The sequence below is a fragment of the Panthera tigris genome, chromosome D3 (assembly GCF_018350195.1).
Source record: "Panthera tigris isolate Pti1 chromosome D3, P.tigris_Pti1_mat1.1, whole genome shotgun sequence".
Lineage (NCBI taxonomy): Eukaryota > Metazoa > Chordata > Mammalia > Carnivora > Felidae > Panthera > Panthera tigris.
Window position 1 is genome coordinate 78,909,003 of NC_056671.1, and position 25,689 is coordinate 78,934,691.

Here is a 25,689-nt window from a genome sequence, read left to right on the forward strand (position 1 = left end):
TCGCTTTAGCTGGTGCTGCTAAAAGAATAACTATTAGTTTATTTTAGAAAGACCACAGTCCAAGTTAGAAGCCATAAAAGTCCTTTTCATAACTCGTCTTTTCTAGGTATTCTCCCTAACACCAGTAATTCAATTTACTAAAAAAAATTTTTGTAATGTTTTTAAACCTCTGACTGGCTTCACCTATCCTCTCTTCTGAAGACTACCTTTTATCTGCCCAGAGGGTTTAAAACATTCACTTGTGCTTTTTCAAGCTTTGCCTCATCACAGACCACCTTTATTTTCAAAATCCGCAGTGACTTCTGAGAGTCGACCTCCTCTCTGATGATTCTCCCACAGTTAAACATGTTGCCTCCAAGTGATATGGCTTTAATTCCAGTGTTGGTAATCAACCCACAGTGTGAATATTTGCTGCAGGTGAATTTTTACCAAACCTGGAAGATGCCTCCATGTGAAGCGAGTAAGAGCCTCACTCCGCCAGCTCGGGTGTGCAAGAGATCAACTTTATTTTTCCATTATTCCACTTCTGTTTTGAGTCTCCATTCTGTGAAGGGAGCCAGAAGTTAATCCATAGCATTCAGCAACCTGCCTTTTCCTGAGATCAGCCTAACTTTCTGGGGAGAAGGGAAAACTTTCTCAAGTAGCAAGACATTATTGACTGCATTTGCCATTCAGCTACAGAAAATCTCCTGAGACATTCCTAATGACTATCTGCGTGATTCCTTCAATCCCGGCTGTTCTCTCCACGATTTGTGTTCCTGGGGACTCGGGAACTGTTCTAGCTTTGGTGCTACGCTGGGACACCAGAGTCTCTCTGATGCTATCCATGACCCCATTTGTCTGGCTCTAAGATACTGCCAGTTCCTCTGGTTGAGAAAGGGACTGTGCCTTCCCTGGGCATCAACCCAGGGCATAGGAACAGATGGCCCCGGATCTCAGCATCTTGGGAGTTTCTCAGTGACTGGCCACACCCCTAAGACTTTCTCCAGGACCCACGTACATCTCTGTCCTCCTAACTGCCTCTCCACATACTTCCCATCCCCATTCAAACACCCCATATTCCAAGAAATATTTTTCTCATCTACATGAATAGTTTTCTCTGTCTCATAAAATTTCTTCCAGACATTTTGTCTCAAATCCTGTTCTGGCTCACTCCCCTCCAGAGGCAACTAGCACCCACCTACCTGGCTGCTCCCTGGTAGGAGCACCTACCTGGCTGCCCCATCCCCCTGGCCCTTGTTGAGTTCCTTGAGCATCTGACCTTCCCTTGGCCTGAATACTCTCTCAACCTTGGCTGCCTCCTTCTTATCCTTCCTGCCTCAGTTTAAATCCTCCCCCCTTCGATGCAATTTCCCCTGATCGCCCTAAGCAGCTACCTGTTATTCTCCATTACCATTTGTTTCCCATAGACCTATCACTGTAAGTTCCAGGTGAGAAGAGACTGTATCTTGGAGTTAGAGGAGCTTGGGCTTGGGAGCCAGTCTGCCTGGGTCCTAATCTCCGCTCTGTGCTTACTAGCTGTGTGACCTAGGGCATGTACTCAACCTCTCTGTGACTCTGTTTCCTCATCTGTAAAATAAGGGAGACATATCTCCTACAGTTGTCATGACAACTGAATGAGTTAATATCTGGCACACAGTAAGTGCTATCAAGTGTTTATTAGACAAACTACCTCACAATTGGTATAATACCTAAATCATACGGGATGCTCAAAACATGTTTACTGAATGTAGAGATCAATGAAAGAAAAAAAGAATGAATGAATGAGGGCTACAGGTCCAAACATGTCATCTGAACTTACTTGCTCTTCTAGCTGAACCACAGTGAACAAGATCAAGGTCATTTGCTTGAATCCTAAAAAGGGCAGAAAAGTTCATTGTTCCATAGCAACAAAGGCCATCTTAAACCTGTGTAGTTGTCTAGCAATTGAATAGTGCTGTTTTCAGCTAGAACGAAGAAGAAAGTCTTGAATGGGTCAGTGTTTGCTTGTCACAGTTAGCATACAAATCATACACAGGACATGTCCTACTTAACCACAGCCTCACAGCTTTACCTGCTTTACAAATGATAGCTCTTGTTTTCTAATCATCCTACAAAAACTGTAATTTTGCCAACAATAATTCTAGAACCTAAAAAGAGTAAGAGCAATTTAATTCCAGTCTTAGAATTACTTAGAATTACTTACATATGTGTGAAATTAATATATCTTCCATATTACTTATATTCGTATGAAATTAATATATCTATAGATACATATTTACTTCTATATATGGCTATGTAATCAAAATTTGAGTCAAGTATTTGACTCAAAGAATAATCCATGCAAGTACCTGAAAACCTTTCTGCTGCTCCACATGCTGACATTTTTCAACGTCCAAAAAAATAAAAGGAAAACCAAAAGTATGTAAGAAGACACAAAAATGATCTTTAAAGATGAGGCTCTAGTATCAATTTAAGATTATCTACCACAGCCAGGGGCGTCTGGATGACTCAGGAGGTTAAACATCCGACTCTTGATTTCCACTCAGGTCATGATCTCACCGTTCGTGAGTTTGAGCCCCGCATCAGGCTCTGCACTGACAATGTGGAGCCTGCTTGGGACTGACTGACTGACTCTCTCTCTCTCTCTCTCTCTCTCTCCCCCTCTCTTTTTGTCCCTCCCCTGCTGGTGCATTCATGTGCACTTGTTCTCTCAAAATAAATAAACAAAAAAAGATTATCTACCACATCAAGAAAAGTGCGAGTGTTCCTGTTTTGTTTGCTTTGTGGGCTTTAGGGCTCTTTCCTTTGCTTTCCCACTGTCCACTCCAGGTCATTATAAAGGAATCTTTGGCATAAGAGTTGGTCTAGCACTGGCCAGTCAGAAAGATCATTCTCATAATAGAAAGTAGAGGACTTAGGAGGCTGTGCTTCCAGCCCACATAAGTAAGTCCTGGGTAGCTAGCACTCACCACCCAAGGAGAACAAGGTAGTCCCCTTGACTCTCTGACTAGGGGAAAAATTACTATTTCCCCAGCCCTAATCCATTATCAGTGCTTGAGAGCACAGCTGTTATAAAAGAGAGTCCGTATGTTTAGACAGCACATTTGAAATTTAGTCAAGCATGGGGAAAATGCAACTTTGATCCACGCAACTAATGGAATAAAGACCTAAGACAGACACATTTCATTATGACCAACCTGTCGGATTCTGACCCTATAATCATTCAGCATTCACTGCTAATTCATGCTGAGTCCTAGGCTGTATGCACAGAGCACCGGCAGTGGGATGAAACTCTACTGAATGGAACATCTGAGATGTTTTCTGTGATTAACGTGCCTAAGAGCAAAATGTTCTCTATTCCACCACTAATTCCATGACGTACTCAAGTAGCCTAACTTGTAATACTTCTCTCTCCTTTCTGCTTTTCTTGGGTCTCACACCCCAATTTTAAAATCCCTTTGGCTATAAGGCCACACATAGAAATGCTATATCCCTGTTACACCTGATTGTGTGCCAATACCATGATTCATTTTATACAGGCAGCTCAATCTAGCATTTCCTCTCCAACCTAAAATCTCATCGTGTTTTGTTCAGCTCACTGGATCAAAAATATATTGCCATATCATTTTCTCCACTGGAAAACACACTTACTATGATTATTTTTTTTCATGGAAATCAAGCTTTTTTATCCTTTGCACACTGTTCCTCATCTCCCCTCCCAATGGTTCTCTCCATTCCTGTCCAAAATTGTTCATGATTCCAGTAAAGTGATATATTGGAATGGAAACATACTGGTTTCAGTCTTGGGGATCAATTTATGATCATCTTAAATAAGCCTCTTTTTAATTGATGAGTCTATTGCAAATTGCATACTTCAGTTTCCTCTGTAAGGAATACAATTAAACTAAGGCAAAGCTGGTTATGACTCATGTATAATGAAATGAAAACAGTATCACCATTAAACACCAAATAAAGCCATTGATTCCGTGTATTATTCTGTCAGTTTTAATTGAATTGCATTTCCCCCTTTCAGTTCTTAATTATGCAGTTCATGCTGAATCTTTAGTTTTGTGCACAGAATGGGATAATGTTCTCTTCCTCCTTACCTTAGTGTCTAAAAATATAAGCCTATTGAGAACAGAGAAGTCTTTGTTGGTCTTAATTAAAGCAAAACACCTGCTTTTATCCCGGGAGCTGAATGTATTGCTGTACTGTGAGACTGTCACCAAGTGAGGGGACAATAGGGCTGTTTCCTATTGCATGTCCCTCTCCCCGACCCGTGGTCTCAACCTCTTTCCAAATTCCATCGCAATTGGAAAACTGTGACATCACACTGCCCAGCAAAGAAGGTCCAAGGCCTCTCTAGCCTCTCCTAATGAGCATTAACCCTATCTAGACTGTCAGGGCTAGACAGTACAAAGTGAAATAGATACCGTTTAACATGAGGGTAGATACTGTCAGTGAGATAGTAACCTAAAAACTCATTGTTTGGTGAACTTGTGAAAGATTTCAAGGCAAAAGCTGGACTCTCTTCTCTGATATGTACCATATACCTGAGATTATATGCAAGTAAAGATGAACAAAGAAAGAGAGTAAGTGTAGAACCTAGACTGGAAGGACATCCCACTACTGGGCTGTCATGCCTTAATCTGGAAGAGGCAAAGACAACCTCTGTTCTTCTCTCTTCCTGTAAGCATGTTGGCTGTTTCTAAGTGCTTGTACCAGACTCAAGTACACAAATCACTCTAATATCAACTATTTTATTTCTCAGATTCAGTTCACTGGGGCCAGAGGTCCTTGGTCTAGAAATACCAAACAAGCAAGCTATTTATCCTAGAGCACACGATAAAGGCAAAACTGTGTATTTTCAGCTAGGACAGCTACCCAACAGAAACCTCGTTTGGTGAATAAATCTGAAAACTGACAATCCAGGGATGACCTAAGGTCAGTCTCTGATGCCCCAAGGACACTGCATAGGAACTGAGTAAATAAAAGACTGAACAATTAAGATCACAGCTTGTAAGCAGATGACCAGGGCCTGACTCATGGGAAGAGGAAGCAGTTGCCATCAGGACATATCCTGAGAGTTGCGGGACTGGCCTTCTTGGGCTGAGAACATCTGGTTGGCGGTGAGGAGCGGGTCCTCCCTGGAACATCTCCTAGCTCTGGCATATCAGACTCTGCCACCCCTGCAGCTGCCATCTCCAGAGCGCATGGTAATAGACAAAGCTGTCTTGGAATGAGAAGAGGCACTAATCATTCTTGTACTCATTTTACCCATGTTGAAACTCATCTGCCAATATTTCCCTGCATGATACGCTGCTAAGCATTCTAATAAGCTTACTCTAATCCCATCCATTTTATGTCCAACTTACCCTTCGATAGAAGAAAGGAGAGAAAGGAAACGCCTAAGAAATGAGAAGGGGGTACAGACAAGGCTGTGGGATCTCAAATGTATCAAGTTCCTTTCATGTCATAGGCACTGTTTGGTTTTTCTACATCAGCGACGAGTTTTGGTTTTTGGTTTTTTTGTTTGTTTTTTTACATCACTGGTAAGGTTTTTTTTTTTTTTTTCCTATCAGTTTATGTATAGGATTAACAGGGAAACAAATGATACTGGACAGCCAAGGGTTAAATGTAAATGAGAGACATGGGTCTACATATTTTATAACATTCCTGACTTGGATTCTACGGTAATAGGTAGTTGGTAAGTCTATAAATAATGTTGATTTTCTATGTTCATTGTTTCGAATGTTGCAAACTAATGCTTATGCCATGGTAACATCTATTTCAAATCAATTTCCTGCAAATGCCTTTCACAACTATATTGTTTATATTAATAAATTAAAATAGCATATTTGGGCAATGTTATCCTTCTTGTTCCACACAAATATGCAGAGATCCAAAAAGATTATGAAGGAGATAAAATTGTTGTTTACAGAGACTCTCCTTCAGAAGGGTCTATGAAATTATTCTTCCACTATTAAAAATGAGAAATCACAAAACAAGGAGATTATAACAAATCCTTGGCATAAATTCACATGAAGACTGCCTGCCAACATTTTAATTAAGGAGAATAGGTTGGCTTATCAAATAAAACTGAGAGAATATTGACCAAAGGTTGGCTTGTCTAAAGGGCTGTCGATGGAACAGGAGGTTCTGGATACAGCCTCTCTCCTGTTCCCCCTTGACATCCTTTGAAAAGGAACATTCTCCTTTACTTGGCCTTCCAAGAGCTGAAACAGTTAAATCAAAATGCCTGGCTGGATCTGACAGCCAGGTTCTCTGGAAGTATAAAGCCTTCTGATACTGAAGGAATGTTTTGAAGTTTGACACCAAAGGGATCTCCAGGCCTTTAGGGGTCCAACAGGATGCCCAGGCTGGAGAAGGGTTCATGCTCCACCCTGCCTATAACTTGGGCCCTAACAAATTCTCTGATTAGATTTGCTGAACTACTTCTAAATTCAGAACGACATAGATTTACCCTGCCAGCACACAGAAATAACTTCCTGAGATTAAAAAATGACATATATTCAAGAAAAAAATGGAAATCGACTGACAAAAATATCCTGTGAAATACATCCCTTGATTCCTTAATGCCATCCTCTTTGAGAGCCAGATTTTCTCATTGCCTAAACTACTCCCTGATTGTAAATTAAGCACCGTGTGGATAACTTGCTTGACAGTATTCTAGTGATCTAAGGTTAATGTTCAACTATTAACAGAAAATAGGATTACAAGTACTATGGCCTGGGAAGAGTATCATTAGGGTACCATTTAGTGAATTCCGTTTAAGACTTATAATAAAGAAGTAACTTAAGTGCTGGAGGAATCTGAGCCAATCAAGAAATTGATGTGAAAAGAATCTATCCCCTGGGCTGGGGTATTTTATGTTTCAATATTGAAACTTGAACATTTTTTGCATCAGAAAAGTTATTCTTAGTTGTTGGCAGAGTAAATCCACGTTATCCTGCATTCTGAAGCAGTTCAGCTGAATCTAATTAGAACATCTGCAGATTTATGCAGCTTTCTGTATATTAAAGTCCCTACCCTTGTGAAATAAATATTTCTCCTCAATCCTTTATTTTTACCCATCTGAGTGTTAATCAGACTAATACGGTATAAATTTTAACAACCACTTTTATAATCCCAGGATGAATGGTGCTCTACAAGTCTAAAATATCGAGACCTTATAAATAGCATCAGTGTGTACTGCCTTTCAACGCCTTCCTACTGGCCATCAATTTTGGCTTAGAGAAGGGGAAACAATTATGAACTCAGTCATTTGCCTCTTATGTTATTAGTTTGTCAGAGATTTTCAAAGGTGTTCCATGCATTCCTGGGATATTATGGAAGATCTCTTTGGTTTCAAAGTCTCTTGACAAAAAATACATTGAATCATGTAGGCAATTAGACCAAAAAAGGTCAACTTGTTTTCGCAACTTAGAAAAACTACTCAGACTCATAGAAAATGAGTGTTTTGCTAGAGTTAACTTTAAAATACTCCAACTCTCGGGGCACCTCGGTGGCTCAGTCAGTTCAGTGTGTCTGCTTCTTGGTATCAGATCAGGTCGTGATCTCGCAGTTGTGAGACTGAGCCCCCATCGGCTCTGCACGGAGTGTGGGGCCTGCTTGGGGTTCTCTCTCTCCCTCCTTCCCTCCCTCTCTCTCTCTCTCTCTCAAAATAAATAAACATTTAAAATACTCCAACCCTCTTGGTAAGCAAGTCTGCCACTTTTCCTGACTAACACACCTAGATGCTGTACTTCACATTGGAACTCTTCTTTTTTCTTTTTTTTTTTTTTTTTATCTTAACCAGCCTTCTATATCAGATCAGGCTCACCTCAAGCTAATGAGTAATTTCCTCCTCAGCCATGTAACACCTCAAGGTGTTATCACTTAGTCTTAAATTAAAATTAGTCTGAATTTTTCTGGCTGAGAAGCAGCATAGTGAAAAGAGGCTTAATCCTGAAGTCAGATGGCCCTGTTGAAATTCCAGCTTTATCTCTAACTAGGTTTGAACAACTGGGCAGCAATCAAACCATCCTGAAGCCTAAATTCTTCCTGCGTAAAATAGAGGTAATAATATTTAACTCTGTACATAATTATAACAATTAATTGAAAAGATGCATATAACTAGTACATACTCAATAAGTAGGAACCCAAATATAGACATGGGGGCCTAAAAAGACTAACATGCAAAAAGAGACCCTTTTTCTTGGCAACTAAAAAGAATGTAACATTTGTTCAATTTTTTTAAGGCATTATCAACTCCCAAAAGACTGTTAACAAACAAACTCCATCAATTCTTCTAGTCGAGCAACACTTTAAAGCAATGATTCTCAAAACACAGGGCCTGGACCAGCAGCAGCAGCATCCCTTGAAAAATTGTTAGAAATGCAAATTCGTGGGCCCCTTTCCAGGCCTACCAAATCAGAAACTTTGGGGGGGGGCCTAGCAACCAGGGCTAAAAAAGCCCTCCAATGCATGCTCAAGTTTGAGAAACACTATGTTAAGCCTTCCTTCAAATGTCAGCATAACCCCTAAGGCTTCCTCTATGAGGATGTGAAGATTCCCAGAAGACTTGCTACAGATCTGAATCTCACTTCCTCCCTCTTGGCATTCCTCTCCTGCTCTTTATTCAGGACTAATTGATGTTCACACCGGCCAATTAGTTAGCGCTACAATTCAAATAGCCCCAGCTGTAGCCAAAATTAACATGAAAGCTTTCCTAAAATATTTGAGTGGTTGTTGTTTTTTTTTAAACATTGTAGATTTTCCTATTTGAAAAACAAGGATTTATGCCTATTTTTATTCAAGTATGAAGGTGTATTCATGTATTCCTTCCTCCATATAATCATTTTAGATGCTCAACAAATACAAACACTGCTAAAACCAGTCTGTTAAGATTTCTCTACAAGTTGAAAAGAAATGCGAGAAAAGCAGATGTACATCTTCATTATATAACCACCCTAATCTGTTGATCATGCCCATCTTATTAATTCTGTTCCACAAATATTCATTGAGTACCTATTAGGTGCCAGACACTGTTCTAGGTATAGGGGACTCAGCTATGAACCAGACAGACTGATTAGGGGTGAGGAGAATCTCTCCCTCCTGTTGCTGTATACTCTAGTAGAGGGAAACACTATGAAAAAGTCAACCAATCAATAAACACAGTAAGTACTGATTGTGTTCAGTACTCTGTAAGATATACACAGGATGATGTGATAGACAGTCCATGGAAGGAGTGGCTTCCGTAGGGTAGTCAGAAGGGCCTCTTTAGGGATATTATATATGAGCTCAGTCAAGAATGGAAAGAACCACTTTTATAAAGAGATACAGGAAGGTGGAGGGTTTCAAGCAGAAATTCAAGCAGGTAACAGCTTGGCATTTTTCAAGACAGGAAAGAAAGCCAGAGTGAGTTAATGGAGAGGAGTGTTGGGGAAATAGAAATAAAAACAGAATCTCTCCAACCAGGAAACCTCTCCACAAATGTAGATGAGAAAGAAACAGTTTTATTACTGAAGAAGCATTAAGCCAAAATGTGACACCCATCACAAGCGATCCATCAAGAGATTCCAAAGACTGAAAGACGTCTCATCCCTTTACGGAGCCAAGTAGACACAACCCACTACATACACGTTCTCAGGAGAAACAACTAGTCATGTAAGAGGACTTGACAGCACCATTTGTCACACAGTTGTTCCTAAATTTACTCAGTAGTTGGGGTGACCATCTGTGTTCACTAATTGGTTTTATTCAAAGGAAAAATAAACTTCTCTTTATAACAAGACGTAGCTTTGTAGCTTGGAATAAGGCACCCGCTACAGCGAGGTTCTATCCTCCCACAGATGCTGGGAGGTAGTTAGAGGCTCTATCTTCCTTAATGGTGACATTTCAAAGAGATGGTTCCCAGGTCCCTGAGAAACACAGTCCTGGGTCCTCAAGATGGCAAGAGTCTATTTTAGCTTTTACAAAGATTTACATACATTTCAAGCAGAGAGCAAAAGACCTTACAAGGTTTCTAAAGTCAACGTTCTAAGACTAGGGAGGGGAAAGACGTCTCTTCCCTTGTTTTCAACACTGAGAATCAAGCCCTGATTTTTCATTTGTTTTCGCCCTTCCATGAGGCATGAATTAAATAAGGACTAGATTGGGCAGGGTCTTTGAAGAGTCTGCATGTTACTCTCAGAGAAATGGAAAACCACTGAAGGTTTGTGACAAGACCTAATATGTGTAACAAGACATTTAGCCCCCCTTCACAGATGTACTGTGAAGAACACAACATGATTTTGGTGACCATTCTTGCCAAAAATGCATAACCTCAATCTAATCATAGAAAACAACAAACAAACCTAAACTGGGGAACATTCTACCAAAGAACTGACAAGTACTTTTCAAAAATGTCAAGAAAGTCAAAGAGAGACTGAGGACCCATCATAAATTGCAGGAGGCTAAAGAGATAGGACAACAAAATGTAATGAGAGGTCCTGTACTGGTTCCTGGACCAGAAACATTATTTGGGAAAACCGGTGAAAACTGAGTAAGGTTTGTTAGCTTAGTTAATAGTACTACATCAGTGTTAATTTCCTGGCTTCTATCATTGGCCATGTAAGATATTAACATTAGGGGAAGAAGGGTAAAGAATACACAGGAACACTCTGCAGTATTTTTGTCCTTTTCTATAGGTCTTAAATTACTCCAAAATTATTTTTTTAATTTAATAGATCATTTAGGCTACTGAATGAATACACTGATGGGGGAGTGGGGTGGGGACAGAACTGGTGAGCCCAGTTAGGAAGCTAATGAAAACAAGCCCAGGCAAGAGATTCTAGTTTGAAGATGATGTCAGCACAGAAGGAGAAAATGAGGAATCAAGGTGCATTTTTGAGACAGAATCAACAGTATCTGGAGATCTCCTGAGTGTCACAATAACGGGGATTATTTCTAGGAGTTTGGTGTAAGTAACTGTTGTAGCAGGCCATCTGTTCAGGTGAGAGAACTAAGGGCGACCCAGGATTTTGGCAAGAAGATCTGTGGTTCCAAACTCTCCTCTAAGATGTCATCTCATAAATCCAGCTGCCTGTGAATTAGGAGAGGGCACTGATCAATGTCATAATGATCATATAATTATAATCATATAATATATGATTCCTATATTATTACTCATACAGGTGGATACAGAAGCAGATACTTCCAGCCCTTCTCTAGACCCATGCACAAGGCACCACCCGCACACATAAGACTTGCTCCTTATCAATTACTTACTTTCAGATTCGTTTTCTTTCCCTCCACTTCCCCCAACTACCTCTAAACTTTAGATGGCAAACTAGGAAGAAAAGAGGGATAACCCAAACCCAACCGAACCCTTTCTTCCTCTTCATTTAGCCAACTATGGAAGCCAAGAGGAAACTTCCACCTGCCTATTTTTTATTCAGATAGTTACACGGCGTCAGTTAAAATTTAACTAGTTTTAACTTCACAAAATCAGTATATGTGGATAAAAGATAAAACTAGTTAAGAAAATGACAGAACTAACGCTTCTAATTCTAGGATCAGCTCTTCACCCACCACATTACAGCTTAAAAATCAACGAATGAAATCAGATAAAGCAGTAACACTCTACTCTGCACTTTTAAAAAAATAAGTAAGTACAGCGATTACCACCTGCCCCTTCCAGATGAGGATGCCTTCTCACAGAGACCGAGAATGTTACTACTTTTCACAGGAAACTTATGCTATGCCTCCACGGCATTTTGGGCATTTTAAAATGCAGGCTCTGTGCAGAGAGCAGAGAGCCCAGCGCGGGCTTGAACTCACGAACTGTGAGATCATGACCTGAGCCAAAGTCAGCTGCTTACCTGCTCAGCGGACTGAGCCACACAGGCACCCCATAATGCCCTACCTTTTTAAAGGGATGGGCAACTGTTTCTGTCTTTGCTGTCCTGACTCTGGGACAGACTCCTTCAGCAAGTGCCCATGGCTGTCCTGGAGAAATTACGGCAAATTCAGGAGACCCTCTGGTGGAAGCACTGGGACTCCAAAGTCACACTACCTGTGTTCCCACCCTGGCCCAGCCACTTACTAGCTATGTGGCCTTGACAAATTGTGTATCAACCTGAGCCCCTGTTTTTCATTAGAAAGTGGGGTTTGACATAATGCCTCCCTCACAGCGGTGCAAAGGGGATTTAATAAGCCATAGAATATAAAGCTTTCAGAACAGAGCTGAATAAAGGTTGGCTACTACTGTCTTTGATGCCCTAGTGGTAGGAAGGGGGTTTCTTCAGTTCTTGGTTTCAGAATTGTCCTGCTCCTGGATCAACCACTATGCTCTTTATAGTTAAGGCAAGCTGTTATTGAAACATGAGCACATTTAACTGACTGATAATATTGAAAAACAGTTGTAAAACTGCACAACTGAATAAAAAGCATTCAGCATTCCTAGTAATCAAGGAGATGTACAATAAAGTTTTCAGATACTATTTTTCATCGATCACATTGGCAACTTAAAAAATATATGTAAACCATATGTAACACATATGTACGGTATTAGTGAAATAAGTATTTGCATGTACTGTTAGTGAGTATATAAGCTGGTGCAACTTTTCTGGACTCTCTCAAACCATGAGTTAAAATCATACCCAACAAAAATAAATAAATAAATAAATAAATAAATAAATAAATAAATAAATAAAAATCATACCCAACAATTTCATGTAAGTAAGTAATATTTTTTCCTTCCTTCCAGATGCAAAATACATTATAATAATATAAATATATCATTCTATTTAATTATAATAATTAAAGTAATATGTTATCTGAACAAGGTACAGAGAAAGATTCAAAGAGATATGGCCATTTATATTAAGCTGGCATTTGAAATGAGTGGCAAAAGACAGTACGGAAAAGAAATAGTTTGGAAACAACTGGATATTCTTTAGGAAAAGAAAAAAGGTTTTCTTCCTCATACCATTAAGCAAAAACAAATTTCAATGGATTTCAATAGATTAAATATCTATTTAAACACAAAAGCCCTAGAAGAAAACACAGGAAACTATTTTATAAATTTTCCCAGCAAAGGCATAAAACCTAGAAGTCATACAGGAAATGATTAAAATTTGGACAATTAAACATTTTTGTATGGCAAAAAAATTACCACAAGTAAAATTAAAAGATAAATGAAGACTAGGGGTGCCTGGGTGGCTCAGTCGGTTAAGGGTACAACTTTGACTCAGCTGGTGATCTCACAGTTTGTGAGTTTGAGCCCCGCCCCAGGCTCTGTGATGACAGCTCAGAGCCTGGAGCCTGTTTCGGATTCTGTGTCTCCCCCTCTCCCTGACCCACCCCCTTTCATGCTCTGTCTCTCTCTCTCTCAAAAATAAATAAACGAAAAAATTGTTTAAAGATAAAGACTGAAACAACACATTTGCCAGACATATTTAAAAAGGGGTCTAAAGTTTCTTTAAATCAATGAAAAGAGACCTAATTTAAGAGAAATATACAGAAGTGACTCAAACAGAAAATAATTCACTGAAACGGAAATAGTAGACACACATTGCAAAAAACCTTTTGAATTAGGAAGGCAATAAAAATCAAGTTAAATGAAATTTTGCCTGTAAGACTGGCAATATTTTGTTATTTGTAATGCTCAAAAGGATGTGGAAAAATGGAAACTGACACTGTTGTTGGGGGGTGTAATTGGCACAACTTTTTAAATTGTATTAAAATATATATTCAAAATTTTTATTTGGCAATATATATTAAAATTTTAAAAGCCACACGTCCTATTACTCAGACATTTCTCTAACATAAAGCTATACTATGTAACATTCTCAACATGCGCAACCAGATATGTGTCCAAGATGATTATAGTAGTTTTGTTTATAACAGGAAAACAAACAAGAGTTCATCAGCTGGGGAATAAGGGCACATAGTGACTCAGCTGAAAAGGGATGTAGAATCAAAAAAAAAAATTGTAATTACAATAAACAAAAAAACTGAAAATAACAAGTGTCATGAACTATCACTTTAAAACAAATGGTTCATTTATGATGAAATACGTTATAGTCATTAAAAACGATGCTTTACAATATTTACTTAAGAAACAATAGGAAAGGGTTCGTTATACACAGATCAGAATGAGGTTACAAATACCACCTGTTCTGTATGACCCATTTTGCCACATATACACTCCAAAGGAAGGTCACACAGCAGCATATCAACAATGGACATTTCTGGGTGGGGCAGGAAAAGGCATTGCAAAGCAGCTTAATTTATTCTTTTATTTGTACTTTCCCATTTCCTCACGATTCACAACTGAATTCTGTAATTGGAGGAATAAAAGTTTACCAAGAACAACAAAATGAAGAGTCAGGAAAAGAATTCCTGAACTTTAAGGCAGTGCTTCATTTTCTTTCTCTCCAACCTCCACCTAAAATGAAATGCTTTACGTTTACTTTATACGTCGAAATACAGGATGTTTTAATTTCACCTCCAAAGCATCCGTAGTACCATCCACACTCACATCTGTCAATCCCTTAGACGGGGGGTTTGGGAATTTGTATGGTGGGATCTGTGGAGTCCACATTCTGCTGTCAGTCTTAACTCCAGGGGTTTTAGAAAGCAGCATGAATAAAATGTGCTAATAATGCTGGCCTTGGGATAGAATCATTCCACAGAAAAATGTTTATTTTTTATTTTTTTAACCAAAGAATGAATACATGTTTTCAGCTGCTATATATAAAAATATTCGCTTTTCAGTAGGAAAGTTCAGCTGCAATGGGAAAAGACTAGAATGCACTGTAAGAAAAATTTAAAGTTATAAGCTTGTGTGGCCATGCATAGAAACTCCTAAAAACTGTGACCATCCCAGGGTTTCTCCCTGAATGGGTCTTTTATTCCACTGAGCTGGCGCCGTGAAAGATGCCCTGCATTGTTCTGACATCACACCAGGGTGAAAACACACAGTCCTGTTGACATCAATACAATGCACTACAATATATTTTTTATATCCTCTGTAGGTGTTCTGAAAGGACTCCATTGGTGGAAATGTTTTTTTTTTTTTTAATTGCAGGAAAATCCCTGCAATGAATAGAACACAAAGGCATCTCAATTTCCTAGGAAAAACTAGAGTCTACTTAGAAATGTGACAGTAACATTAGGCATACAAATAGAAAGAAATTTCAAAGAGAACATATAAAACACTTTCCTGTGTCACAGTTTATTATGCAAACTCTATGCATCCTGGTATAATGCAGTATATTTAAGAAAAATCAGCTTATTAGGAAACTTGCTCATAATAAACCTCAGCAGATCAAGAGAAACTTAATTTTGATGGAGACATGGATGCATCTCTCTCCATGCACTCTGTGGTTCTTATGCCTACTGGTCTTACTAAAAATTGTGTTTATCTGAATTCTTATCAATGAGAATTCTTGTGGACTTCATGATCCCTCCCTCCATCAAATTCTGGAAACTAAAAAATAAAACATCATCAGATGCAGGTGTGAATGATAATATGAATAGTGTGGGATGCAATTAAAGCAGTGGGAAACCAGACAAGTAAGGAACAGATGCAAAGCTTGGATCCCAGTGGGTCTTGGGAGACTGCACATTCAAGTGTAAGAATTCAGAATCTTGTTACATGCAGCTTGACTCAGAAACTGGAGAAACACAAAGGAAGGTCTCAGCAAAATCCATTCATCTCAGCCCTATATATGACCCTCACATTGTAGGCCTATGAGCCTCACATTATGCAAAACAGTAGCTCCAAAAGAACAATGGGAATCAGAGTACTTAATCATTTGCTAGCCTAGTTAGATATTAATTATAGATTGGAATTAATTGAAAATAATATAATATAGTGTGCTCAAACTGATACGGGCTCCCTTGTATAAAAGTGTCAAAATGAGTGACTTCGGATTCTATACGCTCTGCTTTCTTCTATGAGCATATCCATATAGTACAATATCCACATAATAGCAATCCTGCCCAAAAATATGTAGAACACCCAAACTAAAGGCATGAGTAAGAATGAAAGCAGTCACTAAGGAAAGCATTCTGTGGAAGGCAATTTGTGTTTGAATTTAATTAAATTTTTTAAAATTAATTTTTAGTTTTTTGAATTTGTGGTAACATATAAATAACATAAAATTTACCATTTTAACCATCTATATATGTATATGTATACACTTCAGGAGCATTAAGTATATTCACGTTGTTGGGCAAACATCGCCACTATCCATCTCCAGAATTTTTTCATCCTCCCAAACTGAAAGTCCATACTCATTAACCAGTAACTCCTCACAGTAAAAAAATTTTGATAGAGGAAAAATATCAGTAAGAGTACAAAAACATCATTTAAGAAGTCAAAGTCAGAATAAAGAAAACAGGTTTTTGATGTGATGCTTCCCAAACCATATGTGTAATAGTAACTTGTGATTTTTTTTTACTATATTCAAGCACTTTTATTATCTAGTATTTTTATTAATATTTATCATCTAACTAGCTATTTCTACTTAACCCTCAGTACATCAGGAAAAACAGTTATCATCATTTATCATCTGAGTCTAATGGGTCTTCTAATTCTATATATTTTTTAAAGTTTATTTATTTTTGAGAGAGAGCGCAGGCACGCACGCGCATGAGCAGGGGAGGGGCAGAGAGAGAGAGAGAGAGAGAGAGAGAGAGAGAGAGAGAGAGAGACAGAATCCGAGGGCAGGCTCCAGGCTGTCAGCAGAGAGCCCGACGTGGGGTTCAAACCCACGGACCGAGAGATCATAACCTGAGCCGAAGTCGGATACTCAACCAACTGAGCCACCCAGGTGCCCCTTAAATCATTTTACAAATAATTTACATAATAATAAAGATATAATGAAAATTTTTATTTAAAGTTTCATAAAAACTTAAAACACAGCACATCTGAATCAAGTAAATTTTGGTGCACACGCATCAGAAAAGATGAAATAGTACCATAATACATCCTTTTTGAGAGTCTTGTGACAGCTCAAGGACTGTAACCTCTAGCCTTTCTTGCCGCTAGGTGTGGTCATGAGTCTTCATTCTGGCCAGTGAGAAAAGCAGAAGTGCCAGGTGTGATATCCAGGAAGGATGTGTAAAGAGTGCTTATTCATCTGAGGGCTGCACACTTTCTGCTCTAGCCCCCTTCTTCCTTCTGCTTCTCCTACAGATGGATGGAAGGGCAACAGCTGAAGGGACCAGTAAGCAGTCATGAGAACAGAGGACTCATGCAAAGAGAGGCAAAGCAGAAAAATAGGATACTGGTCCCTAATTACTATGATGCTGCCATAGCTAAGATTAGACTTCCTATCTCTTGGCTACTGCATGAGACACTTACCTGTTTCAGCTGTTGTTATGTTAGGTGGGTATGTAAAAGAGCCAATACCGGAGCGCCTGGGTGGCTCAGTCGGTTTGGGCATCTGACTTCGGCTCAGGTCATGATCTCACCGTCCATGGGTTCGAGCCCTGCAATCGGCCTCTGTGCTGACAGCTCAGAACATGAAGCCAGTTTGTGATTCTGTCTCCCTTTCTCTCTGCCTCTCCCCCACTCACACTCTGTCTCTTTCTCTCTCAAAAAAAAATAAACATTAAAAAAAAAAAAGAAAAGAAAAGAGCCAATACAAACCAATACAGCAAATATAACTGATTCTTCTAGTTATGTCAGTGATTCAAAATTTACTTCTTTTTTTGGTGGGGGTTTTTTGGCTTTTTTTTTTTTTTGAGAGAAGGGAGTAATAGATATTGGGTACGTAACCAGTAGTTTATGCTATAGCCACCAAAAGCAGAGAGTAATCACAATACATTCAAGAAGAGCAACAATAATATTACTTTGCTATAGATCTGTATTTGCTGGTAACTGAAGTTCAAAGCTCAAAACCTTCTCTCACTTGGTTAAAAAAGGAAAATATCAAGTACAAGAAAAATGTTAACAATTTTCTCCTTGACTCCAATCAAAAGCACTGAAAAGGGCAAAAAACTGTTTTCCCCCCACTGATTTGATAATTCAGTGATTCAATATTCTTTAACACTGTATTTACATAAGCACTCAAAATCACCTCTTGAACCAGTGGTATGCCTCCCACACTTTGGGAAAGGTTGGGCTTTAATGCCACATTATGCAGCACTCAAAATCAAAATCACCTCCTGAACCAGTAGGGTGCCTCCCATACTTTGGGTAAGATTGGGCATGGAAGAAATCATGAAAGGACATAAGATTATAGAGGTAAACTGAGGATATGGAGAGATAAGAGACTGGTTGCTAAGTCAAGAACTAAATTAGAATGGTAGAATATATAACCAAAAGGGCACTTAGACATTAGCTAGCCACAGAATCATAAACTCACAAAATTGAAAATTATTTTACTAATCTTTCCCATTGAATAGGATGATTCTTTTTAGAACATCTTTGGAATAGTTAATAATAGTTATCTAAGCTCTGTTTCAACCCTTCCAATGAAAATGGAGCCAATAATTGACAACCAATTCCATTTTAAAACATTTCTAATCCTAGAAAATGCTTCCTTACACAGAATTAAAATAAGCCTAATACAACTGAGCCTGTTTCCTCTCTGAAACTATATAGAGAAAGGAATTTAACCATTTCTCCATGTATAAATCCTCTAAAATTTTACTCACTTTTATTCATTTACAACTTCCACTTATTATTCATTCTTATTTTTTAAACCACTTGAATACATTTTTATGTAAAAATTACAATTTATGCAAATAAGAAGCCCCTTGACCCTCCCTGAATCCCAAAGAGGGAACCATTATTGTCAGCTTATTATGAATTATTCCAGATCTTTCTCTCTTTACGCACATAGGGAAAGATATCACTTTTGTGGGACTTTTCCATACATTATAATACATACATATTATATTCAGTATGCTATTTTTTCACTTAATAAGTCTTAATATTTTACATATTGGAACCTGTAGATCCATCTGTCTCTTTCATTTTAACTGCTGCATGGTATTCCATAGTTGTATCAAGGATATAACCTATGATAAACCCTGAGGATATTTCCAAGTTGGGGAAATTAATAAAACTGCTAGAGTATATACCCTTATAAATTTCTTTGTCTATGTACTTTTGCACATATGCACTTGTGCACAGAACTTCCCCTAAATTACCTAGAAATAAACGTGCATCTTAAAAAAAGCAATCATGCCGTACAACACAACCAGACCATTTCACACCCACGACCCAATTACGAGAATCTCCATTTCCAGTACTAGATACTGTCAGTATATATATCTCCTTTCCCAATCTGAAACAACCATTTTTTTTGAAGTCATGTAATATCTCTACAATCTTTTCTTTCCAAGCCTAGCCTTCCAGTTCCTTCAATCCTTTCTTTTTTTTTCTACTTTTTTAGTGTTTATATATAGTTGAGAGAGAGAGACAGTGCACTAGTGGGGGAGGGACAGAGAGAGAGGGAGACAGAATCTGAAGCAGGCTCCAGACTCAACTGTCAGCACAGAACCTGACGTGGGGCTCAAACTCATGAGCTGTGAGATCATGACCTGAGCCGAAGTCAGACGCTTAACCGACTGAGCCACCCAGGTACCCCAATCCTACTTTCATAGGTCATGATTTTCAGATCTTTCACTATCCTAGCTTCCTCCCAGAGATGCTTTATCATGGTTACTCTTAAAATGTAGTTCCAAGAACTGATTATAATGGTACAACTATACTTTGACCTGACCTACATACAAATAAGACTGTTACCTATCTTCCTCTGAACTAGTAGATCTTAATACTTTCTGAGTCACTGTTCTCATTAAGAACTTAATAAAGGTATGAACCCTTTCTGGGAAGGAGGGAAGGAAGGAAGGAAGGAAGGAAGGAAGGAAGGAAGGAAGGAAGGAAGGAAGGAAGGAAGGAAGGAAGGAAGGAAGGAAGGAGAAAGAAAGAAAGAAAGAAAGAAAGAAAGAAAGAAAGAAAGAAAGAAAGAAAGAAAGAAAGAAAGAAAGAAAGAAAGAAAAGAACACATAGGTACAATATGCATACAATGTCAGAGGTTTCATGAACCACAGATGCAAGATTAATCATGTATTAATGCAGCCCAAATCACATTTACATTTTAGTGACCGTATCAGATTATTGTTGGTTTGCATTCAGTTTGCAATCAACTACGTCTCAAGTCTAATCTACACTAGGTATTTAACTACAGGAAAATTCCATCTTTGTCAGCCTATATATTTTTGTACTTTTTGAACCTAGGTGCTACTAAGTATTTGCATTATTCTTCTAATGTTTCATCTTTTTACCTTCTACCTATTCTAAAGGTCAATTGTGTTCTTTGTGAACTGTAAGTCTGCCGTCACCTAATTTATGAATGTCTCACTCATCTCTAGGAAAAAGATTTAAGTAGAAGCACCACAACATGCCATACAGCTTTCCTCCAGAGGCTACTATTTTCTTTTTTCAATTGCTGTTTTTTGAGTGACCACTGGCCAGGCTCCGACATAACTAACCTGTGACCTAACATATACTTGTCTCTTCCCCTGGAAGACATAACATACAAATTCATCCATATCTTGCTGAATTCTAGGTATACTTCATGTATAGTATCCCACAATCTACCAAAGTTGTAACATAAACATCAAAACAGGAACTGATATTAGTTTGCATTGCCCCGATTTGTTTTATTCACTCTTTCAAACGATTTATTGAAATAAATTTGTTGATTTATTGAAATCTAGGTGAGATGTGCTGTCCCAGGGCTAGAATCCCCGCAGTGCACAAAACAAAACAATGCCTCCCTCACAGAGCCTGCAGTCTGGTGAGGGACTGAAGGCTCCTGTTAGGTCCACGTCATCACCACACCCTTTGCTGAGCATTCCAACACTTCTATTGGATAATCCATTCTAGTATTATGCCAACTATAAAAAAACAAAGGGTGAGGGGTATTACTTGATCTTTCCAAACTTAAATGGCTAACTAGTGATTAAGTTTGGCATTATCTGATCATCAGTAACAGCAGTGAGATAACCAAAATGGTGTCTAAGAAAACGTTCAAGAATTTTTTTGTTAGAAAACGCAGCAGAGCAGAAAAACAGAGGCCATCCAGAAGACTGTAAACTCAGAACGTTAAAAAGTTCTAAAAGTGTAATCTAATCCAATGAACATGAAGATAAATTTCACTTAATGAAATTCATATTACTCCCTTCTATTATCTTTGCAAATTCACTATTATCACCAGATGCAAAAATCCCATTTGCACATTCCAAAAGGTAAGCCCAGAGTCTAGATCTGAGTCTCAGGCAATCAGGCCAAAATGTCTGTCACTGTTTAATCATGTAGACCATCAAGAGGGCACATGGTAATAACATAAAACTGACAATTCCACTGGGAAAAAATCGAGTTTGGCTTCTTTGGTGTCAGTGTGTTTAAAAAAAAAAAAAAAAAAAAAAAAAAAAAAGGAGGAGTTTTCATCTGAATAGTAACAAATTCAATTTTTAATAGTCCATATCATAAAATGAGCTCATTTTCCAAGGCACTTTTCAAAAATCTATACACTACCACGCTTACTGTGCTTAATATCTAAAATAACAAAAGAAGCATATTGATTTGGGATTAACATGGTTTTAGGTCCAGGCATTCATGACCTTAATCAGTATGGTAATATAAAAATAATTCATGAAGTACAATGTTAAATTAACATGAGTGGGTCTTTAGTTCTGTGGGACAGAAAAGTGATTTCCTACATAAGCTTAAAGATATAATTAAACATATATTTCATTTCTCGTTCAAGAATATTCTATTGAGCATGTCTGATACAGCTAAGGGAAAAACAGCTGCTAGTCAAAAGAAAATCTACTGGGTTGGTTTTTTTTATAAGCTACTTTATGGCTTTTCAAATTCTCTTTTTGCCTCTCCACCTCTTCCTCCTCTGTCTTGATATTATTTGTTGAATTAGAAATTAGTGTTTTACTGGAAAAAAAATAATGTTGCTACAAGTAAAAGCAAAAATTTAATAGCCAAATTAATGGGAATTTTTCTAATTGCTTTCTAGTCAGCCAGGAATTTCTGTTGACCCTTGCTCTGTGTTTCTGAGAGAAGCTGTTATTAGAAGAAAACTACATGGCTGCAAATTACATTTTTAAAAAACTCAAACTATTTCTGTATCTCAGAGAAATAATATGACCCAGCATGGGAGCCAAGATTCTGAAAAAAAAGATCATCACACTGTGAGTTTTTGATTACATGAGATTTAACAGAAATTATTCATAGCATATATCATAAATGAGAACAAAAATGCATTGTTAGTTATATTTATATAAATATATAATAAATGTATACATACTTAAAATATTTATAAATATATACCAAATACATGAATATATTCCTAAAGCTATATAAATGTCCATATTTTATAGATATAACTAGTAAATGTGAAGGGGCATAAAAGTCATAAATAAAACTGCCCAAGACTCATCTATTTAACATAAATTTACTCTATGAAACAGCAGGGAAAATAGGTTGCAATAATTATAATATTTTGCTTTTCACTATAGTCAGATGCGAATTCTTTTGCAGACAGCGATGTGTTTTTCTATTACTTTTGCTTATTTATCGCCCCGAGTCTTTAAACACTAACACACAGCACAGGAGGAAATGTTTTCTGTGAATTTTAAACTTTCACAACCCTATTTTACCTTCTTCTAGGCAAGTTAACTTTCCTGAAGTAGCAGGAGAAAAGAGAGGGAAAAATACAATTGTTAATTTTGTAGCTTAGGATAAGTCTTATGGATAGGTGACTGGCTTGCTTACTAACTAAAAACACAACTGTAGAATTATCATTTGGTTCTATTGCTTCGTGTTCTTTCCTTGTATCCAACATCACAATGAGCATTGCCTACTACACACAATGATCACCCACAGCATCCATCTTAAGCAAAATTATAAAACAGACAATCAAGTTTTTACTTTCAAAAACATGTGAGCCAACGTTAAGTCAGGCAGCTGTTCAAACTAAACCAGCAAACCCAGAGGACATGCAATGGCTTTGTCCAGTGGGAGAAGTAGGCCCAGGAGCAAATGCTGAGCAGGCCAAGCATCGCATGAAGAGTGGACCATGAAAGATGAGGTCAGCAGGCTCCAGTCAGCATGAGAGCAACAAAGGAAGGAGGTATTGGGACCACAGGGAAAATGGTTTTGAGAGGGCCTTGACTCCCAACGTCCCTCTGGTCAGTTCTACTAGGGCAGTTTCCGTCAGAGCACTCAGCATTGTGTGACACAACACCAGACCCTCCATCTTGAGCTTCTCTGAGTATGTCTGAGGACTCACTCCTTGGTGTGGAGAATCCACTACTCTGTGAATACTTGGACAGTACAACCCCATTAATCCGTATGTCAACGACCTCTGCTTTACCCACCAGGGCCAAGGTCAATTTTCCCTCTACACCAACTCCCCTGAGCATGATGTATCACATGTGTGAGGATCTCTGAAGTCCACACTGATTCTCTCTGGAAGTGGCTTGTTGTTTCTAACTTAAAACATCTGTGCTACACTGTAACATCTAGCAAGAGCCACTGCTTAATCATGATGTGTTCTAGACTCCCCAGGCTCTGCTCTTCCTTTTCTCCTCGTAAAAATCCTTAAATTCAAGGCTCTGTGACCGGTTGTATAAATCTCAAATGCTGTAAAATTCTGTTACTTAACATAAATTGTCTATATTTCACTTCCAAAAGCTAGAAAATGGGTTGTCTGTATTTCATTTCTAAATGCTACGTTAAATTCTTTCAAGCTGACAGTGCTTTATTGTTTCCTCAAGTACCAAAATTAATTAAAGAATGTAACATATGTACAGAGATAACGATCTCACTTTCAAAGATTTTAATCATTTCTAAAAGTTTGTAATTTTTTTCCAATTTATCTTTCTCCTATTTTCTGGCAAGTATGCCCTTTTTAGCCCAGTCTTCCTATGCTCATCAACAAATGGCGGGCAAGACAATCTCCAGAACTGTCTCCAATGCAAACTCAAGTACTGGTGTCAGAGTCTTTCAACTCATGTTTGCAAGCAGTGTGCTAGAGACACTGAAGTCTTGCCTGCCATCTTACACAACGTTTACTAAATGGGAAGCCAACTGGAACCGTAAAAATCTTCTTTTTCCGGGCGTTGGGCAGCATGGTAGTACTAGCACTATTATTTGTGTCTGGATTAGACTTCACTTGCTCTAGGATACAGAAGATGCCCTTCCCGATCAATACAATATTGGGGTGCCTGGGTGGCTCAGTCAGTTAAGTGACCGACTTCGGCTCAGGTCACGATCTCGCGGTCCGTGAGTTTGAGCCCCGCGTTAGGCTCTGCACTGACAGCTCAGATCCTGGAGTGTCTCAGTGTCTCCCTCTCTCTCTGCCCCTCCACTGTTCACACCCTGTTTGTGTCTCTCTCTCTCTCTCTCTCTCTCTCTCTCTCTCTCTCTCTCTCTCTCTCTCTCTCAAAATTAAATAAACATTAAAAAATGTTTTTAAGGGGCGCCTGGGTGGCTCAGTCAGTTAAGCGTCTGACTTCAGCTCAGGTCACGATCTCGCAGTCCGTGAGTTCGAGCCCCGCGTCGGGCTCTGGGCTGACAGCTCAGAGCCTGGAGCCTGCTTCCGATTCTGTGTCTCCCTCTCTCTCTTCCCCTCCCCCATTCATGCTCTGTCTCTCTCTGTCTCAAAAATAAATAAACGTTAAAAAAATTTTTTTAATGTTTTTAATACAATATCTGTCACACTATGGAAGCTTATGAAATATACAGAGATTACTGAGATCTCACCCATCTAGACTTTTGTATATACTAACTTTATTTAATGTCAAATAGCACTGGTTTCAAATTAGTCAATATAGTCTTTGAATGTATTTTTTTGACATCTGCTTTGAGGTAGCCTTCTTAGGATCACTGGAATAATATTGGAATCCAACCTGATATGATATAAGAACCTACCTGGTGCTTATATAATTTTAAATCACAGACTGCTAATTCTTGCTTCAGTATTTTTGCTTTCTAACCATAAAAGAAATGGTATAAGAATCTGGCCATTGGCCACAAGACATTTTGGGGAATTCCTCAATAGTCTCACCCCAATTTCTGTTCAAGCAATGAAAAGCTAATCAAAGATAGGGTTAATAATTAGATTCCAGAGCTTCTAAAATATCTCTTATTACTCAACAGTCCTTTTCTCTTTCCCTCCCTTTCCTCCTCCCACCTAAAACATCTTACTGAAAACGCAGGATTGTATTTCTGAGGAGAAAGCCAAAGTCCTAGGGATGCTTACATCAGACTGTAGGGTCTGTATTTACAATTTCCCCAACGTCACTATTCAGATTTGTTCTCAGGCACAGGGAGATGGACAGAAAGTGGTGAGGACTTCTAGTGATGACCCTGCCACTGCCCCCACAGAACAGAAAGCAGAGTGCTATGCTCTCAGGTAAGGGGGAAGGTTGGAAGGAGACAGAGAATGAGGGAGTAGGGGCCTCAGGGGCGGCTGAGGGACAGAGACATGAGCAGCACCCCAGCATCTCTCTCACGGTCCCCCCTGCAGACACGACAGGAGCACATTCTCTCCGCCAGCCCCACATCGTCCTGTGCCCCAACTTAAAATGGGGATATAAAGAGAACATAGTTCCCAGGGCTGCTGAGAGGATCAAATGAGTTAACATATATAAAGCTCCTAGAAAAGGGCCCAGCAC